At 36.4% G+C, this 21,892-nt stretch overlaps 1 pseudogene; it reads left to right on the forward strand.

Moving 5' to 3' along the window:
• Positions 1-2,374: 2,374 nt before the first annotated feature.
• Positions 2,375-4,662, forward strand: LOC149220451 (cullin-1 pseudogene; annotated as a pseudogene).
• The last annotated feature ends 17,230 nt before the right edge of the window (positions 4,663-21,892 follow it).

Genomic DNA, 21,892 nt, shown 5'->3' on the forward strand with positions numbered 1-21,892 from the left:
AGACTTTCCTTTGGGTAAGTTCTCAGGTTCTATCATTAGTGACGCCAGTTTTTAATTGGTATTATTATAACTAGCAATTTCTATCATTAATCATTATGTCACTTATGCACTAAATGATTATTCTGATTTTGACCACTTTGGTGATTAACAAAATCATAAATCTCATGTGTGCAAATAACTTATAACACATACCTTATGCAAAACAACATTCTGATTTTGACCACTTTGGTGATTAACAAAATCATAAATCTCAAGTGCATAAACAATCATTAATGTATGCAAAACAATCATTCATAGAGCAATTACTTTTATGCCCAAGTTTCAAACGTCAATCGAACACACAAAGCATAGTTGCTATCTGCCTCCTTTGGAGCCATCAAACATTTGTCAATTAACACATAAATCTTTGCAGGTCAAGAATTCTCCTGGTAATTGTTACCAGATTCTTCTTTATACATCACGATCCTAGATACTCATATAAAGTCATATCATTGTTATATGGACACATTTCAAGTTTTCGTTGTTCTCTTATAGAAGCTTTGTCAGGTGAACTGGACTGAACAAAAGCTTCAAAAGTTGCAGTTCTGATTTGCGTTTGCAACAGGATTCGTAATCCTCCAATGCTCCACAGATACCTTGAGAAATGATGCTTCGATATGCTAAAAAAACCAATGGAGAGTTTTCATGATCCGATAAGATTGTAACAAATAGTTGAATACAAAAAACCAATCAACAAAGTTTCTGATTCATCGTTGACATACTTAAAATTTTGTTGATAGTCAGACTTTGATTTCCAGATCATGAAACAAAAGGTGCACTCAAGGATGGCCTTAATAAGTTCAAAAATACTGTGCCCCAATTCTTCCTGATGCGCAAGCTACAAAAATGAGGTGAATATTTGGGCACAATACAGTTCACTTGGCGTCATACATATTGACCTTCGCTCCACGACTATGATGCCGCACAATTAATTCCCCACAAACTACAATTCCTTTAGTTTTCAAACTGCAACAGCCTAGTACTAAGATTTTTACAGAGTCTAGGAAATATTTTGGTCACATCGCAAAGGGGAAAGGGCCTCAGTTCCAATTGAACATACGAAGATGGGGAAAGGGCCTCAGTTCCAATTGAACATACGCAGACACGTCTCTTTCAAGACTGTCCAAAATCCTGGAAATGAATCCGTGGCATGCAGAGTTCCTTCGGCTCATAGCCCAAAATATATGGGTGCGCAACAAAAAGATTCAACGGACTAAGAAATTAACGTGATGTATAATTTCTTCGATCTTTTAACTTTTCATATTAAATAATTCTAGACACATTCGGTTGGGATTTCAATTCATTTTAATACACCCTTTTAAAAATCTCCGACTTAATGAGATCGAACCTACGATTTCTCTAAGCATGTGAAGCAGACAGGTTAACTATCCGTATATTTGCATCACAAGATGTTTTAGCAGGGGGTGTTGCAGGTGCTGTCAGTGAGACCTGCACTGCCCCATTGGCTCGCCTTACAATTCTGTTTCAGGTCCAGGGCATGCACTCTGATGGTGCGAGTGCGGGTTTGCAAAAAGCAAGCATTTTCCGCGAAGCATCCCGGATTAATTCTGAAGAAGGGTTTAGAGCGTTTTGGAGGGGAAATTTGGTCACAATTGCTCATCGACTTCCTTATTCTTCCATTAGTTTTTACACATATGAGAAGTACAAATCAATTATGCAGTCATTGTTTTCCCTTCAACCAGCGTTCAAACTTCAAGGAAATATTCAGTTATTGAAGTGGCTCTGATACCAAATGTAAGATTTGCATTAACAGCCCAAAGATCATCAATACCGAACATTTCACAACCATAACTTAATATGATAGATGACATACCTTGATTAACAGTGGAAGATGTAATGGCTGCCATCTCTCTGATCTGACTCCTAACTGTTCCTCTTCTTCAGAATTCGGTTTCTCTCCTCTTGCCCTCACTTCCTTCATGTGCTTCTTGATGGAGAAGAATGCTACTCTTGTGTGTGGGAGAGAGAGGACCCAATTCTTTATATATTATTTAACTTTAATCTGGTACGTCCATCATATACCAATTCAACGCTTAAGATATAATGCTTTAGATTAGAAACTGCTTTAGTGCTTTAATGCTTTAATGCTTTCAATTATGGAATGACTTAATTAGTTGGGTCACATTAAGATTTAGAAACTTCCATTTAATTTCTAACACCACATTCACAAGTGGTGCCCACATAACTTACCCTTACAATCATATAAGTAAATACAAAGTTGCGATTACTCGTCTATCACAAACGGATTCTTGAGCTTCACCTTCTCGGGTCGCCAAAGCTTCTGATCACCGAGTATTCGCTCCTCAAAATGACCATGACGACGAGCAGTGGCAGTGGAAGTGGAAGTGGAAGTGGAAGTGGAAGTATCATAAACCTGCAAGAAGGATGGGCTATTGTCAATAAGGCCAAGAAAGACAAATATATGGTTGATATGGAAGAATGTTGGGCTTTTATTTACAAAGCTTTCCTACAGCTGAGTAGCCGGTTGGAAGATGTCAACTTTGAGATGGCTGCGGACGAGAAAGTGGTTATTTACAGTACCGTCTATAACATGTGCAGTCACCATAACCAAATTTCTGAGAGACAACTCTATATTTATAACAGATACGAGGATTGCATTAAAGAGTACGTCACCTTTATGGTTTTACCGAATTTGAGCGAACAGAATGATAATCAAGTGTTGTTGAGAGAACTTGTGAAACGCTGGAAAATTTTCAAGGTGATGCTCCGTTATATGCAGGTTGTTTTCTTCGAATATTTAGATCGCTACTTCACTGATAAGTATCGTCTTCCTTAAGTCAGGGAAGTTGGAATCATGTACTTCCGAGACCTGGTTTTGGGGAAAATGTAAATAATGTGAAGAAAGCAGTGATTGTTGTTATTGACGAAGAGCAAGAAGGAGAGCCAGTTAGAAATGAGACCCTTTTGAAGGATGTTGTGGCCATTTTTGTGGAGGTTCACATGGATTTCTATACAAATGTTTTTGAAGTGGCCATGTTGGAACATACTGGAGATATCTATTCTCGGAAGCCTGCTTCATGGTTTTTACAAAATTCCTATACGGACTACATGTCAAGGGTAGATGAATATGTGATACGCCAGAAGGAAAAAGTTGCCAGATATTTGCCAGAGTTGCTAGATATTTGCGAGCAAAGGCTATTTCACAAACTGAAAAATGCAGTGTTTTCCCATTACACTACACATTTTGTTGCGGATGAAAATTCAGGATGCCTTGCGTTGCTCAGGGAACATAGATATAACGATATTTTGATGATGGGGGTTTTATTTGATCGAGTACCCAATGGCTGGGAATCAATTGCTAATATTTTTAAGCAGCATGTTATTAGTGAAGTAACACCACCTGTTAAACAATTTGAAGATGCTGTAATCCAGAATAATGCAGGGAGAATGGATAAAAGCTTATTGTTGCAGGATGTGTCTGCATTTGTGAGGATGGTCATAGAATTACGTGACCAATATAAGAAATATGCACAACAGAACACTGCTTTTTCCAGGGCTTTAAAAGAAGTATTTGAGGCGATCTGTAATAAAGGAATTGCAGGAAGTACCAGTGCTGAATGGCTGGCTACACTTTGTGATACTGTTAGCAGTAATGAAAAGTTGAGAGGGGACGATATAATTGAAAATGTGGTGGAATTTGTAGAGTATATCTGGGATAAAGATGTGTTTGTTGAATCCTACAAGGAAAAACTAACTCGCCGAATTCTTCTCGGCAAAAGTGCAAATATTGATCATGAGCAGAGCATATTGTCAAAGATGAAGCAGAAATGTGGTGCCCAATTAACGTCACAGATTGCGGGCATGCTAACGGATTGGACAGGATCGCAGGAGAGACAAAGTAATTTCGAAACATATCTTAAAAACAATAGAAATATACATCTTGGAATAGAGTTTATAGCTGCAGTGCTGACAACTAAATTTTGGCCAACATACAAGTGCCCTCACATTAATTTACCTCCAGAGATGGTTAGATGTGTTGAAGCATTTACAGACTATTATTCCGCAGAAGCCCAACATCAAAAACTTAAATGGATATATTCCTTGGGATCCTGTACTATAATTGGTAAGTTTGATAGAACATCAATAAAACTGATAGCAACAACTTGCCAAACAGCAATATTATTGTTGTTCAATGCCTCTGAAAAGTTGAGTTATTCCAACATCAAAAAGCACTTGAATTTGGCAGAGGAAGAAATTGATGGACTTCTATATTCACTGGCCTGTGACAAGTATAAAATTCTTCTCAAGATTCCAGATACGACCACGGTAACTGCATCAGATGACTTCAAAATCAATTTTAATTTTACACATAAAAAAGGGAAGATAAAACTTCCAATGCCACTGCTTAGCGACAATAAAAAATCATCGGAGGAGGATATTCATAAGGATAGACGTTTTCTTATTGATGCATCGATAGTACGCATTATGAAGGCAAAAAGGGTTTTACAATACAAAATACTGGTGAGTGAATGTGCTCAGGAACTTGAAAAGCTATTCAAGGTAGATTTCATGCAAATTAAAAGGCGGATTGAAGATCTGATTGAGAGGGAGTTCTTGGAACGAGACACAAAAGAAGTGTGAAAATAATGTAGAAATAGATTTAGTTATGGAGCAGTTGAACAGAATTAGTTATAAGTAGTTGAACAGAGTTAGTTATGAGTGGTTAGGAATTCCTATATAAGCATGATGTAATTGAGTAAAGATTAATGAAATTTGTGAAGTTTCTGTTTTTAATTTGGTATCAGAGCTCAGGGTTTGAGCTGGGGTGAGAGGGCAGGTGAGGAAGGCCGAGTGGTGTTTGCGTGTTGTTTGTGCCACCTGCGTGGAGCCCAGCAGAACCGGTCCTCTTCACAATCTGGAGGAAACGCGTCGGTACGAAGAACATTTCCTGTTGTGATCAGAATCTTGTCCACGGGAGACTCGTCGAGCAGTTGATTTCGGTGTTGTGAGGCTGTGTTGAGAAGAGCCTGCTGATTATTCCCTCTGGAATTAATCGAGGCCAAGATTGAATCATATTAGAGTCGAATAAGCCGCTGTGAGTGAGTTTGCTATTTTGTCGTGGTTTCAAACTTGAGTGTGTGAGTTTGCTGTTTTGCCGTGGTTTAGTCCTGCACGCGGAGAGGAATAGAGCCGTGAAGAAAGACCCTGCCGCAGTTGCCATAACGCTACCGTAAAGAAAACAGCAGAGGAGTAGAAGGCGTGAGAGGCTGTGTAAAGCCTGCGTGAAGATCCGTGAAGGCTGTGTGAAGCCGAGTTGCTGAAGGCTGTGTGAAGCCGGTTGCTGAAGGCTATGTGAAGCCGGTTCGTTTCGTGGAGAGTGAGCCGTGGAGCGAGACAGTTCTGCGTGGATCGTGAGCAGAGGCTGCGTGAAGCGTGACAGTGAGCCGTGAAGGCTGTGTGAAGCCGAGTTGCTGAAGGCTGTGTGAAGCCGGTTGCTGAAGGCTGTGTGAAGCCGGTTCGTTTTTTTTGAACTGTTGGAATCGTTGACCCTGTCCAGAACTTGGGTATTGGTGCTGTTGAGAACCGTTGTCAAGAAGCTGCCAGAACTCCGTCGAGGAGTGTGCTGTCGAGAAGAGTGTGCTGCTGAGCTGTTGTTGGCCGGTGTGCTGTCGAGAAAATGTGCAGAGAGCTGCGTGGAGGTGTGCCACTTGAACGTGCCATTTGAATGAACCCCGTTGTGGTGTTGGTGAGCGCTGTTGTGACCTGGTGAGTGAATGACGTCGTGGTGAAGAACCTGGTGAATGACGTCGTGGTGAACCCCGCTGTGGTGTTGGTGAGCGCTGTTGTGACCTGGTGAGTGAATGACGTCGTGGTGAAGAACCTGGTGAATGACGTCGTGGTGAACCCCGCTGTGGTGTTGGTGAGCGCTGTAACTGTTGTGCCATGGTCATAATTTTGTTTCAGTCGGCCCGGTTTTTTAATCTGTCTGCCAACTTCCTCTTGATCAGTGTGTTTTCCCCTCAATTTCCTTGCGGGTACTGTCTCTTTCATATAACCCTGTTGTATTGAATTCCTCTCTCGGAGACACAGTTGCCACAGTAAGCCGTGAGGTGAAGTGTGCATATCGCACAGCCAATTGCCGCCAATTGCCAGAAGTCGTGAGGTGAATTATCGGTTTGGTATTGCACAGTCAATTGCCAGAAGCCGTGAGGTATTGTAAGCTGTGAGGTAAAGTTTGGTATTGCACAGCCAATTGCCAGAAGCCAACAGCGTTCATTAAAGGTGTTTTGCAAGTTTTGTTTGAAGTTTTTTTTGGAATAGCGTTTGTAAGAAGCTTGCTATTTTTTTTTGAATTGAGTCATTGGTGGAGAAGTGGGTCTTGTTCAAGAGAGTGCTATTAGTGAGCACCGTTTGTGACAGCGGGTCTGATTGGAGGAGCCCGGAGGGCCAAGGAGAGCAGAGAGAGGCAGTAGAAAAGGTGTTTTGTTTGAAGTGTGATAAAGCTAACTGATATGTCTATTATTTTAGACCTTTTTGACAATGATCCTTTTAATGATCATTTTCTCATGAACCTATTTGGGATTAGCAGTTTTTTTGAGTCCATTGACAAAGAGTTTCATGTTGTTGAAGATCATGTCCCTGAAGAAATCACTCATGTTGTTGAGGATCACGCGGTTGAAGAAATCACTCATGTTGTTGAGGATCACGCGGTTGAAGAAATCACTGAGATTAAAACTTGCCCGATTGTTAGAAGTTTTATTGGATCTACTTTCAAGATGACTGCTACTTTGGAGGATACTACCATGGATGTTCTTCGAAGGCTGCTAATGTTCAAAGATGACTGCATTTTGGTGACTCCTTCGTTGGTTCCCCATGGAAAGTGGGGAGAACATGAATTAAATTACCTCGTTCGAGATCTTGCATTGCCTCTCAATCCAAAAGAGGTTGTTAACATTAAGTATGTAAGCAAGGAGCATAGGCATTTCATCAGGAAATCCAAAAAGGTGAAGATGAAACTACACCAGCAATGGAAAAGGAACAAGCATGGACCTTTTAATAAGAAGACAAAAATGAAATGTTTTGTTGTAAGCCTAGCTGAGACTTAGACCAGCAGGCAAGTTAAAGTTTAAGTCGTCATCATTAAGAATATATAGTTTGTTATATAGTTGGAATTAAGGGGGAGTGGTAGAAAGGTATTAATCCCAACTACCCTCTGTTAATGCAGTAGTTAGAGCAATCTAGAGAATACAGCAGATGTTCAAAGTACAGGTTCTAGAAGTCAGTTAGGTATGGTAGAAAATCCATTTCTCCATTAAGGGAGGATGTGAAAATAATGTAGAAATAGATTTAGTTATGGAGAAGTTGAACAGAATTAGTTATAAGTAGTTGAACAGAGTTAGTTATGAGTGGTTAGGAATTCCTATATAAGCATGATGTAATTGAGTAAAGATTAATGAAATTTGTGAAGTTTCTGTTTTTAATTAGAAGTTAATTTGTTGAGATATATACCATGAAACCTATGAAGGTAGCAGGGGAAAGGTGGGAACGAGACACAAAAGAAGTTAAAGGTAGCAGGGGAAAGGCTGAAACGAGACACAAACGAAGTTAATTTGTTGAGATATACCATGAAGCCTATGAAGGTAGCAGGGGAAAGGATGGTAGATTAAAATGTGAGATTGATACAACAGAGTTATAAAATAACAAATAATTCATGTTTTTAAGTTGATAACGTATTTTCAGTTTTATTTTACGTATTTATATTTCAAGCTAGTCAATAGTTATGTCACCTTTTATACCTTTAATATGATTTTCCAATAGTAATATAACTATAAAAAGAAATAATAATGCAAAATCATGGTTTGAAATTATGAGTGTTATTTCACCCCAGTTTTCTTAATGATGCCTATTTTATTGAATATGATTTTCCAATAGCAATATAATTACAAAAAGAAATAATAATACAAGATCATGGTATGAAATTATATGAGTGTTATTTCACCCTAGTTTTCTTAATCATGCATATTTTATTGAACTTAATGTTACAAAAATAAGTTGAGTTCAGGTGTGTTGAATCTTATGATACAATAAGCTTATGAAAATAACTATATGGAACAATATTAAACATCAAATTTTGCTTTTAACTATATCTTAATATCCTATTCATTACAATATAGTTATTCATAATAAGCATTAAGTATGTTTCATTAGAAACTGTGTGGTGTTTCATGAAATATTTTGTTTCTTGAACTATATTTTAATATCTTATTCATTAGAATAGGGTTCTTCATAATGAGTATTAAGTACATTTTCATTAGGAACGGTGTGGTAATTGGTACCATCATCTTTAGTGTAGTAATGGGTTAAAGGGTTAATCATTTAATTAATTAGAGAAGCTCACACCTCAAAGGTGATAGGAATTTTTGGCGCATGTAAGACAATTCCCATTTTATTTTATAGAGGTATGTGTATTGGGACAAAATGTAAGAATATGTATCTGGGTTCATAAGAGGATGTAAGACCTTTTATACAAACAATCCTAATAATAGGAACCATGGTCTATACCATCCCTTATTTACATATACTCATCCTTAAGAAAAGATCTCCATGGATTTTATAGGATTTTTACCAAATGCAAGTTTCATGGAATTTGATAGGTTCAATAAGATGTGCAATTCCTATGCCTTATATAAAGCGACACAAAATGGTAAATAGTAAAGTTATTCTATCAACAAGTTTGGATGCACTTTAGGATACTACACTTTAGGAGCTTCATTTCATAGAGGGATGCTACACTTTTTAGTGCATTATGGACTATGTATTGGGAGAAGATGGACATGAAGTTAAATAGGTATACAACATTCCATCCATAGATGGATGGGATAACATAAGCCATCCTTTGAGGGGTTGAAAATAGAAGCACCTACAGACTTTCAATGAGAACTTATTGTGTATGCGTGTATGAGGATACTACACTTTAGGAGCTCCATTTCATAGAGGGATGCTACACTTTTTAGTGCATTATGGGCTATGTATTGGGAGAAGATGGATATGAAGTTAAATAGGTATACAACATTCCATCCATAGATGGATGGGATAACATAAGCCATCGTTTGAGGGGTTGCAAATAGAAGCACCTAAAGACTTTCGATGAGAACTTATTGTGTATGGGACATAATATGGTTACATTTGACATTCAATTTGCATAACAAATCCATGAAAATAGAGTTTTTTTTGCGTGTTTGAACATGGGGGGAGGGTGAAAGTGTCAAATTATATTAAATTTAATAGATTTATAGAAATAAGTGAGATGCCTTGTTAGGAATAGGATTCCCCAAGGACAGTTTTGGGACTAAAAGCCCATGTTTTGGGTCAACTTTTGTAATAAAGTTGTAAAGTCTCTACATTTTTTGGTCGCGGAGTGCGAAGGTGTCATGATTCATAAAGGGTTTTCCGCCCTTATTTTGATGATGGGGGGTTTATTTGTAAGTTTATAGAGAAGATCAAGCAGATCCATCTATAGGTACAAGAGACGCTACAAAATTTGCAAGAGAAACATAAATCTAGGCATGACAAACATAGAACAAAGAAATTGTTCGAGATGTGAGATAAAGTATGGCTACAGTTGAACAAGGAGAAGCTATAGGGGCTTGACAAGAAAATCAAGGCTCTAAGGTATGGTACCTATGAGATACTAGAAAATTTGGCGATAATTCCTATCATATCATTTTAACAACATATATGTTCATTTACTATGTTGTCAATGTAGATAATTTTAAACTCTACGAGCCTTCCATGCTAGATCTAGAAGAGGAATATGTCCTACCTTCTATGGAGGATTTGGCACCAGATACTTACACAGAGTTTATAAAACATGCATTTTTGCAGAAAAGGTCAAGAACTGCAAGACAAGGGCATCATGACATTAGGTACTATTTTGTAGTGCTTTAGGTACTAGTCCTTTATGAAGCCCATAGGGTAAAAATATGACTTAATGAAGGCTTTGAAGTCATCCCACTATTGTGTGTTTCATCTTGAACATCATTGAGAGAAGATGTGACCAATGGAATCAATCCATGAGCATGGCTACTACACATCTTTTTGATTCGGTAATGGATAAAGAGCAGACCGAGCCTACAGAGGAAAAGGAAGAAGCTACTGTGGCCAATGAAACTCTAAGTGTCGAGCATGCAGTGAACATGTTTAGATGTATACTCACATCCCAAAAGAATATTTTCGATAAGCATCCTTCGAGTTATGGTCTAGCCCAGAAGCAGACCAACCGATACAACTTCAGAAGCTAAGGGTTGGTCACTACAATTGAGTTTCTAAAGCAAAACTTTACTGAAAATATTTTGAGGAAAATAAACCCACCACCTAATTCAGCGTTGAACACTTAGAGCAATTCTGGGAAAGAAGTATCAACGAAAAGTGTTTCCATCAGATGTAAGGACAAAACCATCACTCTGGAAACCACAAACCAGTACACATCCCTAGACACCTCACCCATTATTCCCACTGTGGACTACAACATAGTTGATTACGTGAAGGAGGTTTTCAAACATTTCAATATTTGAATTAACAAAGATCACAAGCCAGTGGGACATCCTCTTACGGGTACTTTGGCAAACCTCTACAGGTAATGCTACCTCTTTAGATAAGGAATCTGGTAAGTCTCATGGTTCTCTCAAATCCATTTGTAATGCTCTAACGATTGATACAAGTACACTCTACCCAACTTTCCTATTAATTTTTGAAGTCTTCAATTTCAATTTACAAAATTTCTTAGTTGATTCTAGTGCACCAGTGAAAGTAATGCCATTATCTGCTGCCAATAAAATCAATTCTAAATGGGATAAAATAGATGAAAAAATTATTCACCTAGACAAGACTCATGCCCATGCAATTGGTTAATAGAAATAGAAATAAATGGGATTCAAGGATGTTCTTTTGACATAGAGAATTTGGCTTATTGCCCAAGATGTTACCCATAGGCGACACTTTCTCACTATTATATTTCAAGAATTTGGAATTCATCTTAGGCTAGTTGATTTCTACTCGGGTTACCTCCTTCATCACACCACTCATTTAGTGCTCAAAGGAAACAATAAGAAATAGTTAGAGTTGTCATTTTGAGATGTTGGGTATCATTATCATGGGTTACCATTAATTGGGCATTATTTTCCTTTCTTCATTTTTTTCTTATATCTACGACTTAGGGAATGAGGCTTTCATTAGTTTTGAACAACTCATAGATATAACATTTACATGAATTTGCACTTCAACCTTAGAGTTTAAACTTAGATACATCGCACTAAAGTATCTTTAATGATTTTGGCTTTCAATTTTTTCTTTTCTTTCATCACAAATGAAAAAATGGGAAATAATTTGCCACAAATCTATGAATTCTTAATCATAAAGGTGTCACTTGAGGAAAGTGAATGAATATCCTATAGAATGACTTAAGATAAAAATTTGAATAATGGAAATAAGGGTACAATAATATTGATGTGTAGCACCTATTAAAATCACCAAGTATATTCCCAAACCATCAAGATTGCACACTTCTTTGAGTAAAATTATGAAACACCATGGAACAATGCAACTTAGAACTTATAGCCAAAGAATCAAGAGTTAGAATAGATTGCTTAAGTGATTGCAATAAAAATAATACACATTGAATATATCATATACACATGGATCATACATATCAATATAAATGTGGTAATTAAAGAAACCTCCTCCTACACCTAGGGTCCTAGATAGCTAAGGAAAGGTGTCATCAAACTACTGATAAATACATGAGTTACATATAGATGTATATACCTCAGCTAGGAAATGATCAATGTGAAAATAATCCCAGAGGCTAAGATGAGAATGAAAATTTATAAATTTCCTCTAAAGTCCCATATAGAAAGTGGGGTAATAGGTCGTATGAAATTCAACCTACAATTTTCAATGAGAAATCCTCAAAAATCTCTTCAAAGAGATGTGTACCATTGATGCCTAAGATGAATTATGAGACCTCACCAATTTCATAGTTGAAGAAGTTTAAATCTTGGTTTGTCAATTTTGGCCCTAGTTAGGCAAGGCAACATGGAAGGAGGTGACCCCCTTAAGAGAGTTCAAATGGGGAAAGGCACATAAGGCCTCATATAAAGATCTAAATCCAAGGAACCCCCTCATAAAAAGAGCTAGAGATGCATTGAAAGAATGTAGAGAATGAACCATCCAAATATTTATAGAGACAATATAGTGTCCCTTGAATTTCATAATAAATGGGCTTTCTACATATGAAGTGTCCCTCTAAGTCTATCTCATGTATATGGAAAAGATAGCAAATGTTATTAAGAAGAGGAATCTCGTGATGATTAGTTTCAACTTGATGCTAATGTAAACCCACTTCAAACACAAGGGGAATCTAATAGCAACATCCAATGCTTTGGTGCTTATGTGGGTTAAACAATAACACCCCCTCTCATTTGCATGAAGTGTACCTAGTACAAATCCATCATAGAGTCAAGGCCATGAAAAGATGAAGTCCAAGTAAACTAAATTTATTTTCTATAAATAACATCTCTAACAACGTGACAGAATCATATGATAATGACATTTAGATTGGAGGTGTATACACTTGAATTGTGTTACAACTTTAATCTATCCCCCACAAAGATGTGTCATGCTCCCTTGTGATTATGGATCAACCTTACTAAAGAAAAAACTTGCAATGTAAAAGGAAATTAAACATGATTTAACTTTAATAGTGTTTCACATTCAACCCCTGTCTCACACTCATGGCTAATGTGAGGTTATTTAAATCGTTTATGTGGATACTATCATTTTATTTGATCTTATGTACGTTGTTCTACATTAACAAAATTGAGTTTTTTAAGCAAGCAAAATATTTGTATTAATGGTTCACTACTTATGCATTAGGGATAGAGAGGCCTTTTCTTTATGAGTGATCTATTGATTATCGAATCCTATATGGGAGAGCACCACAAGCTCCATCTCAACATGAAGTGTAGATATTGCAAGCAATTTAGATCAAAGATTTGCAAATTATCCAGATAGGGGACATTACAAGAGTCATCTTAAATGAGGATAACCAAAAGTTGTTGGTTTCAATCTTCAAGGAAGAACCATGAGAAGCATCAAAGAGCATGTAACAATATAAGGGTTGAAGCTCGAATGGTTTCATGGGACACTTCTATAGATAGCATAAAGCAATGGTGAGTTGATATCTTCTTCATTTCCATCCCCTCAACACATCCTTTCTTTCACGAAACCCAAAATAAATGAATCTCGTTGGTTTTGATATGTGTCATTCAACATCATTGTGCAATATTTCATATAAGGTCTAAAAAAAAAATCATTAGAAACCACTTAAAATTCCACTCAAGAAAAATTATCCCATAAGAGAGAATGGGATTTTCTAAAGGGAAGTATAATCCTATAAAACATTGTAATGGTCCAAGAATACATTCAAAGTAGCCAAATAGATGGAAATAGTGGAATGGCCATAAAGTTAAAAACAAAATTTATTTTTATAAGTTTGGACACTCTTTCTTATTTCTTTTGCTCTACCCATGAAACTCTTCTCTCAATTATGTAATAAATAAATCTAAATACCTCCCTCAATAAAAGAGCTAGATATGTATTGAAATAATGTAGACAACGACCCATCCAAATCTTGATAAAGACAATAGAACATCCCTTGAATATCATAATAAATGAGGCATTTGCAGATGACGTGATAAACAGATCCTTTCTTGCACTATTACCAAAATAAATGGATATCGTTGGTTTTGATACATGCCATTTAGTGTCATTGTGAAATATTTCGTATAAGGTTTGGACAAAAATTATTAGCAACCATTTGAAAGTTTACTCAAGAAAAATTACACCATAACAGAAAAGGGGGTTTCGTAAAGGGAAGTATAATACTGTAAAACATTATAATGGTCCAATAATATATTCACAGTATCCTAAGATGAGTTATAGTCAGTTCTTATGTGAACATGGCATAGTCTAGTTGTAGCAGTTGTAACTTGGTCAAGCTGTTGTAGTCAACGCAAGACTTGGTTGGGTTCCCAAGTCCTAAAAGAAAGTAAGGGTAGCTATGAGGGCATGATAGCTAAGGAGTGCCAAGGAATGAAAAGGCTTTCTAACACATGCTAGACAATGTCAATGCATGTTGAGGAGCGTTAGGGAGTGCCAAAACATCCCAAGGGAGAACTAGGTCAAAATGCATGGAAATGAATGAATAAGAGTGTGTGCCAAGGAGTGTGAACGAAATCTAGGCCTCTCAAGGATAAAGTATGTTAGGATAAGGTTAGAATAAGGCTTTTAGGTGTTGATTTGGGTAGCATCGGATGTGCTGTAGCGACAAAATTTGGTGGAAAGGTTGGGGAACATGAGATCTCCAATAACTAGAAAGGGTTTGGGCAGATTCTAAACAAATTAGGAGATATTAAACTAATTAATATTTTTAATGGAGTCCCTTAATATTTTTCTTGGTGTCCATCTGCCTTATGTTCAGGGGACCACTGATAACATTGGTAGGATTCTCAAGATGCATAATGTCCCTATGACCTTTAGGCCCCTGAACACCATTCGCATGTCCCTCCGATCCACGAAGGATCCCATCGACCCTAAAGACATGAAGGGGGTGTACTTGATCCCCTGTTCCTGTGGGGCCCCCTACATTGGGGAAACTGGTCACTCCATTAATCAAAGGATTAGTGAGCATGCAGCAGACCTTAGGCATAGGCGAACTAACTCTTCCGCTTTAGCTGAGCATGCTGAGAAAACCAATCATCATGTTTGTATTGAGGAAGCTAGTGTTATTGCTAAGGTTTCACACTTCCATCATCGGAAATTTAGGGAGGCGCTTGAGATTGAAAAGAGGCCGAATAATCTCAACAGAGATGATGGCTAGAAGATCAGTCAGTGTTGGGTCCCAGCACTCTCGTCCTAGTCGTCCCTTTATTTTATTTTTTATTTTTATTTATTTATTTATTTATTTTTATTTATTTATTTTATTATTATTTTTTTAATGTTTTATTTTTATTTTTATTTTTTTTATTTATTCATTTATTAATTTTTATTTTTATTTTTTTTTCATAAGAATATTCATGTTTTTAATTTCTCTAATTTAACTTACCATATTACCATTTAAATTATTCAGTTTAAAAAAAAAAAAAATATTTTTAACTTATTATTTATATATTATTGTTAACTACCATTTCAATTATTTATTAATATTTTTATTATCATTAAATGATTTTTATGAATTATTGTGTTACTATTTTTTCTATTATTTTTTAATATTTTTAGCTAACTATTATTATTAAATTATTTCTATTAATTTATTTGTTGGTCCCCCTAGGGTATTTTCCTTAAATATAATTTTTATTTATTTATTTATTTATTTTTAAACAAACTATTATTTTATTTAATTTAGTTTATTAGATTGGTCCCCCCTAGGAAATTTCTCTTCCTTAAATATAATTTTTTTAATTATTTATTTTAACTAACTAGTATCATGAATTAATTTTTTAGTTAATATTTTAATTATTTATTAATATTTTTTATTATCATTAAATGATTTTAATTACTAATTTTTCTATTTTTAGCTAACTATTATTAAATTATTTCTATAGGGTATTTTCCTTAAATATAATTTATTTATTTATTTATTTTTTAAGCTAACTCTTATCATGGATTATTAATATTTTAACAAACTATTATCTTTAAATTATTTTTAATTTAGTTTAAGGGATTGTTCCCCCTAGGAAATTTCTTTTCCTTAAATATAAATTTTTTTAATTATTTATTTTAACTAACTAGTATCATGAAATTAAAATTTTTACCTAATATTTTAATTAATTATTAATATTTTTATCATAATATTATATTTTTTGGTTCCCCTATGGTTCTCTTTCCCCCTTTAATTATTAAAAAGGGTTTTGACCTGGGTACCTAGTCAAAAGTAGCTGTTGGTCTCCTTAGCCGGTTGAGGCTCTGCTCTGTCTATTTAACTTGCTAAGCTGGATTTGTTTCTTCAACTTGTCCTGACGATGAACCACACTGGTTGGTTCGAAACGCGTCGACAAATGATGTTTCATGTGATTTTCGCCGAAGAATCTTTTGTAAACTGGAGTCCCTAAGTCTTAGGGAAAATAAAATATTAATGTGTATTAATATGAGTCTATGTTAGAATGGTCCAAAAGACATGGATCAAGCCATATCTAATCTTAGCCATTGATTAGGAACTTAATATCGTCTGTTGAGATGTCAACAAGTATAAGAGGAGGCTTGAGGGTCACTTGGAGAAAACAACAAAGATAATTAGTCATTTTATTCTCTAGAGCAGCATTTTCTAAGAGAGATAGAATCAGTGATCAGAGAGTAGCTGAGGGGCATTGAGTATAGAGAGACAAACAGGCAGAGATAGTGTTGGGAGAACAACAGAGTAACAATATATAATGACGCATGAGCAGCTAGTGCTCACCCAGGGCCACGCAGAGGTAGCTAAGTGATGTGCAGAGCACTAGAGAGCTTAGCGTAGTTGACACAGGGCCTGCTGGGGCTGACGCAGGGCTTCCCAGGGCTGACACAGGCCTATATAGGATGAGGCAGGGCCAACGTTGGGCCAAGAGAATTACCATAGAGAAGAGAAGTTGTTTAGAGTGAGGGACATAATATGGTAACATTTGACATTCAATTTGCATAACAAATCCATGAAAATAGAGTTTTTTTTTTTGCATGTTTGAACATGGGGGGAGGGTAAAAGTGTCGACTTATATTAAATTTAATAGATTTATAGAAATGGGTGAGATGCCTTGTTAGGAACAGGATTCCCCAAGGATAGTTTTGGGACTAAAAGCCCATGTTTTGGGTCAACTTTTGTAATAAAGTTGTAAAGTCTCCACATTTTTTGGTCACCGAGCATGAAGATGTCATGATTCATAAATGGTTTCTGACCTTATTTTGATGATGGGGGGTTTATTTGTATGTTTACAGAGAAGATCAGGCAGATCCATCTATAGGTACAAGAGACACTATAAAAGTTGCAAGAGAAACATAAATCTAGGCATGATTAACATAGCACAAAGAAATTGTTCAAGATGTGAGATAAAGTATGGCTACAGTTGAACAAGGAGAAGCTATAGGGGCCTAATAAGAAAATCAAGGCTCTAAGGTATGGTACCTATGAGATACTGGAAAAGTTGGCGATAATTCCTATCATATCATTTTACCAACATATATGTTCATTTACTATGCTGTCAATGTAGATAATTTTAAACTCTATGAGCCTTCCATGCTAGATCTGGAAGAGGAATATGTCCTACCTTCTATGGAGGATTTGGCACCAGATACTTACACAGAGTTTATAAAACATACATTTTTGCAGAAAAGGTCAAGAACCATCAAGTCTCATGGTTCTCTCAAATCCGTACGTAATGCTCTAATGATGGATACAAGTACATTCTACCCAACTTTCATGTTAACTTTCAAAATCTTCAATTTCAATGTACAAAATTGCTTAGTTGATTGTAGTGCACCAGTGAAAGTAATGCCATTATTTGCTGCAATTGGTTAATAGAAATAGAAATAAATGGGATTCAAGAATGTTCTTTTGACCTAGAGAATTTGGCTTATTGCCCAAGATGTTACCCATAGGACACACTTTCTCACTATTATATTTCAAGAATTTGGAATTCATCTTTGCCTAGTTGATTTCTACTTGGGATACCTCCTTCATCACACCACTCATTTAGTTCTCAAAGGAAACAATTAGAAATAGTTAGAGTTGTCATTTTGATATGTTGGGTATCATTATCATGGGTTATCGTTAATTGGGCCTTATTTTCCTTTCTTCACCTTTTTCTTATATCTACGACTTAGGGAATGAGGCTTTCATTAGTTTTGAACAACTCATAGATATAACATTTACATGAATTTGCACTTCAACCTTAGAGTTTAAACTTAGATACATCGCACTAATGTATATTTAATGATTTTAGCTTTCAATTTTTTCTCTTCTTTCATCACAAATGACAAAAGGGGAAATAATTTGCCACAAATCTATGAATTCTTAATCATAAAGGTGTCACTTGAGGAAAATGAATGAATATCCTATAGAATGACATAGGATAAAATTTGAATAAGGGAAATAAAGGTACAATAATATTGATGTGTAGCACCTATTAAAATCACCAAGCATATTCCAAAACCATCAAGATTGCACACTTCTTTGAGTAAAATTATGAAACACCATGGGACAATGCAACTTAGAACTTATAGCCAAAGAACCAAGAGTTAGAATAGATTGCTTAAGTGATCGCAATAAAAATAATACACATTGAATATATCATATACACATGGATCATACATATCAAGATAAATGTGGTAATTAAAGAAACCTCTTCCTACACCTAGGGTCCTAGATAGCTAAGGAAAGGTGTCATCAAACTACTAATAAATACATGAGTTACATATAGATGTATATACCTCAGCTGGAAAATGATCAATGTGAAAATAATCCCAGAGGCTAAGATGAGAATGAAAATTTATAAATTTCCTCTAAAATCCAATATAGAAAGTGGGGTAATAGGTCGTATGAAATTCAACCTATAATTTTCAATGGGAAATCCTCAAAAATCTCTTCGAAGAGATGTGTACCATTGATGGCCAAGATGACTTATGAGACCTCACCAATTTCATAGTTGAAGAAGTTTTAATCTTGGTTTGTCAATTTTGGCCCTAATTAGGCAAGGCAACATGGAAGGAGGTTACCCCCTTAAGAGAGTTCAAATGGGGAAAGGCACATAAGGCCTTACATAAAGATCTAAATCCAAGGAACCTCCTCATAAAAAGAGCTAGAGATGCATTGAAAGAATGTAGACAATGAACCATCCAAATCTTTATAGAGACAATATAATGTCCCTTGAATTTCATAATAAATGGGGCTTCTACATATGAGGTGACCCTCTAAATCTATCTCATGTATATGGAAAAACTAGCAAATGTTATTGAGAAGAGGAAGATCATGATGATTAGTTTCAACTTGATGCTAATGTAAACCCACTTCAAACACAACAAGGGGAATCTAAGAGCAACATCCAATGCTTTGGTGCTTATGTGGGTTAAACAATAACACCCACTCTCATTTGCATGAAGTGTACCTAATACAAATCCATCTTAGAGTCAAGGCCATGAAAAGAGGATGTCCAAGTAAACTATATGTATTTTCTATAAATAACATCTCTAACAACGTGACAGAAGCATATGATAATGACATTTAGATTGGAGGTGTATACACTTGAATTGTTTTACAACTTTAATCTATCCCCCACAAAGATGTGTCATGCTCCCTTGTGATGATGGATCAACCTTACTGGAGAAAAAACTTACAATGTAAAAGGAAATTTAACATTATTTAACTTTAATAGTGTTTCACATTCAACCCCTGTCTCACACTCATGGCTAATGTGAGGTTATTTAAATCGTTTATGTGGATACTATCATTTTATTTGATCTTATGTACAATGTTCTACATTGACAAAATTGAGTTTTTTAAGCACACAAAACATTTGTATCAATGGATCACTTCTTATGCATTAGGGATAGAGAGGCCTTTTCTTTATGAGTGATCTATTGATTATCGAATCCTATATGGGAGAGCACTACAAGGTCCATATCAACATGAAGTGTAGATATTGCGGGAAATTTAGATCAAAGATTTGCAAACTATCCAGATAGGGGACATTACAAGAGTCATCTTGAATGAGGATAACCAAAAGTTGTTGGTTTCAATCTTCAAGGAAGAACCATGGGAAGCATCAAAGAGCATGTAACAATATAAGGGTTGAAGCTCGAATGGTTTCATGGGAGACTTCTATAGATAGCATAAAGCAATGGTGAGTTGGCATCTTCTTCATTTCCATCCCCTAACACATCCTTTCTTGCACGAAACCCAAAATAAATGAATCTCGTTGGTTTTGCTATGTGTCATTCAGCATCATTGTGCAATATTTCATATAAGGTCTCAACGAAAATCATTAGAAATCAGATAAAGTGCATGGAGGGTTTCTAACCAGGTAAACTTAGAAACTTCAACATGGCATTAGAGTGTGATTGCAGATCACAATAGGACTAAATGACATTAACCGAGTAGAGCAATATCCAAAGAAAACAATTGTCTCGAGGTGACAAAAGTTGTTTCTAGCAGAGCAGCAACAAGGAAGGGTAACATAGTGCCTTTGTCATCAATGGTGAGCTGGGAAGAGGCAACGCAAAGGTGAAGGAAGGAAAGAGAAGCCTCACGCATAGCCATGCAATAACTGGGAGGGATGATGGATTTGGCTGAGGAGGCCACGTTGTAGTGTCGAGATTGCGCAGAGCCTAGGAGCTATCACCTTCAGGTTGCTACGGTTTAGAAGGCTACATGAATATTGCAGAGTGGAGATGGTGAGGTACTGTAGTCAGAATAGTACTTGACAATGAAAGGCCAGAGGAGTTGCTCTCAAGGGTTTCTAGATGAGGAACTTGGATCAGTGGTGTGATTACACAAGATGATCATAGTAGGAGGCATCTCAACAAGCGGGAGAAGGATTTCCAAGGGGGAAATCAGGACCTAGAGGGAGTCTAGAAGAGAACTTCCAGACGAGTAGTAGAGACTCAGAGGATTCGAACGGAGAACTTCCAGGAGGGAAGTAGAGGAGTATCATGGCACTACACGGAGTAAGAGACCAAGATAATCTAGACAGAGCATTTAAATTCATAGTTTGGAAGATCTGAATCTTATATGTACTTGACAGGAATCGTGTCAAGAACTTCACCTTGAAGGTAATAGCTGTCCTGGTCGACCCCAGTGATAATGAGAGGTACGAGGAGGAGATGGTGAGGGTCAAGAGCATTATTCTTGATGGGGTCAAGGGTCCTATAGTACCTGTTATCACCTAGATTGACATCAAGCTGAACGGAGGCAATTCCAGGGTAACCACAAACTGTGCTTAACCTAGTAGCTAGCCCTACTAGGCCGGGAGAGGGCTCTCTCCTTGTGGATCTCAGCCAAGATGACTAGATCAAGGAAAATATTTTAGGCTAGGTATAGTAGCTCTAAAGGTTTTGATTGAATTTGTTGGTGTTTTGCTGGATCAAATGGAGTTGGGCAGTTTAGGTCTAGGAAATTAGGTCAGAATTGTAGGGTGTTTTATGGGGAAAGGTAGGCATAGGCTTTTGCACTTCAAACTTAATGGTGTGAGGTGTTTAATACTGAGAGGAGTTGGGGAGGGCATGTGACAATCATGGATCCTTCTCAAACAATAGAAAACATGAAATATTTAATGATTTCCCAAGGTAGAGCAATGTTACAATGGATTCGACCTATCTAACTTGATAACATTGAATAAGAAGCAATGAAATGGATGATGGCATACATAAAATATGTAAACAAATGATTACAAAAGAAGAAACTATGCTAGAACTCCATACCACAGGGATCCCATAAAAATAATTGTAAATCTTATTAATTTCCTTGCCAAATTGCTTACAATGATGTACAATCAAGGATTGAGCATCTAAGTGAGTCCAAACTCTAAAAATAACTAATAAAACACATGATATAGGCATCACAACCACTCATCCTAGCCTCAGGGGTCGACTCCATGAGAAGAGGAGCTGTTTCAACAAACTATAAACAAGGAACTGGTTTCCACGCCACCTAACAACTTGCCTCTAAAAGAAGGGAAACTGATTCATTGTCCTCAAAACAACTTTTAATCCAATGAATCTACCCTCTATCACTATTTACCTACCATAATTACATGTCAAATCATCATTTACATTGGTAAAATATCCATCA

Source organism: Pinus tabuliformis, chromosome Q, assembly GCF_031772625.1.
Source record: "Pinus tabuliformis cultivar Carrire ecotype Pingquan chromosome Q, CPIR1, whole genome shotgun sequence".
NCBI lineage: Eukaryota > Viridiplantae > Streptophyta > Pinopsida > Pinales > Pinaceae > Pinus > Pinus tabuliformis.